This window comes from Natator depressus, chromosome 1 (genome assembly GCF_965152275.1).
Source record: "Natator depressus isolate rNatDep1 chromosome 1, rNatDep2.hap1, whole genome shotgun sequence".
NCBI classification, from domain to species: Eukaryota; Metazoa; Chordata; order Testudines; family Cheloniidae; genus Natator; species Natator depressus.
In genome coordinates this window covers 183056571-183060009 of record NC_134234.1, presented here as the reverse complement: position 1 = coordinate 183060009, position 3439 = coordinate 183056571, and positions in this window count along the sequence as shown.

Genomic DNA, 3439 nt, shown 5'->3' with positions numbered 1-3439 from the left:
TGTCAGCAACCGCCTCTGCGGGCAGCAGCTGACCCCTGTTTCATCTGCGACGTAGCCTACCAGAGGGAAAGGGGAGAAGCTTACAGGGTGTGGGCTGGAAATGCAGCTCCTAAAATGCCGCCCAGCAGCCTGAAGCAAAGCAACCATTACCAGACATCTTCTGTAAACTGGTTTGTGGGAGGCTGAGCCATATTCCATTCAGGGGAGAGTCTCTTCCTTACAGTGCTACTTGTAACTTCCCAGCGGGGTGGAAGGATATTTTCTTAGTGAAAAGAACAGGAGGACTTGTGGCACCTTTGAGACTAACCCATTTATTCGAGCCTAAGCTTTCGTGAGCTCCAGCTCACTAGTAACAGTAAGGAATCGATGAATTTGAGTTAAGGGGGGAAGGCTCCCTGGAGCACTGATGATGACTTCAATATACAGCACACAGAACAGGACTGCCCAGATGACTTCACTGTACGCCACGTAGAACGGGATTGCCCAGGCAGTAATACCAAGGGTGCATGTGGCAAAGTTACCAAGGTCGCGAGGACAGTACCTCTAGTGGTGTGCTCCTAACTTCACAGATTTTAAAACTCAGACTGAAGGCACCCAACTGCAATACTTCCATCTGCTTCCGTCTTCCCGACCTGCAGTCAGAAGGCGGGGTTTGAGATGGGCAGCTTCACAGCCTCCACTACACGAAAAAAGAAAAGGAGGACTTGTGGCACCTTAGAGACTAACCAATTTATTTGAGCATAAGCTTTCGTGAGCTACAGCTCACTTCATCGGATGCATACTACACGAAAAGACAGCGCACAGCAGCCTTCAGCAGTGATTAACATGGTGTGACAAAAGTGGTGGGGCTATGAATCTGGGAGCAGCAGCTTTGCTAACGACAGTGCTTAAAGTGCATCCTTCAGTGACCCAGCTTGATTTAAAAAAACACCGCTTTGGCTGGGTCTGCGACCCTTTGCAAATCCTCTTCACCCCTCACCCCCTGGCTGGGTCTGTGACCCTTTGCAAATCCTCTTCACCCCTCACCCCCCCCCCCCAGCCACTGGGAAGGAGTTATGAGGTTTGTACGTTGAATGTAATCTTAGGGGGAAAAGATCTGGGCTGCCTCTTTTTGATTAACCTGTTCAGAGGATAGCTACCTCTAGAGCTATAGAACAGGAGAGGGATAGCTCAGTGGTTTGAGCATTGACCTGCTAAACCCAGGGTTGTGAGTTCAATCCTTTAGGGATCTTGGGCAAAAATTGAGGATTGGTCCTGCTTTGAGCAGGGGGTTGGACAAGATGACCTCCTGAGGTCCCTTCCAACCCTGACATTCTAATTCCCTAGCCAGACATGGGCACTAATAGGCAGTTCTCCATCTTGCGAAGACAGACTGGGTTCTACCAGGTGTCTTCATGTCAAGCCAGGTCAGTCGGGTTATAACTGGTGCTAACTGACACTTCTACAAACTAGCCTTTTCCTGTAGCTGAGTTGCTTTCAAAGGTATGAGACTGAAGGTCAGACAAGAAGTTAAAGGCTTAATCTGCAGCAAGGGAGATTTAGGTTACATATCAGGAAAAATTTTTAACTCTGTGGATAGTTAAATTCTGGAATAGGCTTCCAAGGGAGGCTGGGGAATTCCTGTCAAGAACAGGTTGGACAAACAGCTGTCAGGGATGGTCTAGGTTTAGTTGGTCCTGCCTCAGTGCAGGGGGCTGGACTAGATGACTTCTCAAGGGCCCTTCCAGCCCAGCATTTCTATGATTCTCTTCTGCCTTTGAAAACATCAAAGAAATTGCTACCAGTCTGACCTGTACAACTGAACAGCTCACTGTTTGTACAGCACACTGGGGTCTTAGTCCATGATCGGTTCACCTATGTGCTTCTGTAATAATAAATAATAACAACATATTAGCACCAATAGTGAGTGGCTATTGGAAAGTAATTCACTTCAACCGCACACCTGGGTGGGTTGGGTATATATTATCCCTCTTTTGCAAATGAGAAACTGAGGCACCAAGAGCATGAAGACTATTGCTGATCATGGTTTCAGCTACAGGTCCCACTGATCCCTGATGTTCTAGTGAAAATGATCTAGTTACTAGTGTAGATAGGGTAAAACTGTTTAAAACACCGTTAAGGAAAATATGGTGTCAGACTAGTGGTGTCAGTAGGTGTCAATCATGCTTCCTGTAACAATATTATAAATGACTTTCAGAGTAAGAGCCGTGTTAGTCTGTATTCGCAAAAAGAACAGGAGTACTTGTGGCACCTTAGAGACTAACCAATTTATTTGAGCATAAGCTTTCGTGAGCTACAGTTCACTTCATCGGATGCATACTGTGGAAAGTATAGAAGATCTTTTTATACACACAAAACACCCATTTTTTCATGCTTTGTGTGTATAAAAAGATCTATATTTTCCACAGTATGCATCCGATGAAGTGAGCTGTAGCTCACGAAAGCTTATGCTCAAATAAATTGGTTAGTCTCTAAGGTGCCACAAGTACTCCTTTTCTTTTTATAAATGACTTTATCTTGCTTATGTTATCACCTAAATTACCTTCAACAGCATTGATAGTACCAGCAGGCATCACTTGCAGTTTAGAGTGACCACTCATCATAATCAATCACTTCTTTGTGTAGAGGAGACCATGGTTGTATCTTTGTCTAGACTTGTCCCAAGTCACACTGTGAGTCAGGGTCAGAACTGCGACTGGAATGCAGGTCTCCTGACTCCCGGTCTTGTGTTTAAAGCACAAGACTAAGTGGTAATCATGGTCATCCTTTAGCTGGGGTACAGCTCTTCACACATCTCATTAGGAGACAGATTAGCATTTCTTCCCAAAGCAGAAGTTGTGTGCCCATATGGGTGGGCAGATAACACGGCTTCAGGGATTCCCAGTGGAAGGCTGACTTAATAGGACAATTTAAAATGAAACTGAGCTTGCAGCTGGAATAAAATTACAATTTACCCTGAGTTCTTGATAGCAAAGTGATTCAGGGAACTTGCAATCGGTACTGGTACAGAGATGTTTTAAAACTGTGGCATTTCGGCACTCAAGGTGGGTATTAATGGCAATGACTAAAGGAGTTTGGCAGCTGTAACATTTTTTAAAAATGGGGCCGTACATATCAATCTTAGCACGTGCACTGTATTATGCGTCCCATCACCCTCTCCTGGATGTTCCTTCCTCCTTCCCCCTTGTGCCTGTTGTCTATTTCCCTTACCTATGTTACCATACTCTGCTTAGCTCTTTGGAGCAGGGTCCCTGCCTTTACTCACTCTGTAGAAAGCGCTGTGCACACCAGATGGTGTGATATTCTACCCATGGTACATAACTTGGTTTACAAATACTGCTGGACTCCAAGGCAATGGCAGTAAAATATTGTTGGGGAAGGGTGGGAAAGAAATAGCTTGTAGTAGATCATCTTTGGGTAATGTGCATAACTAGGGGAA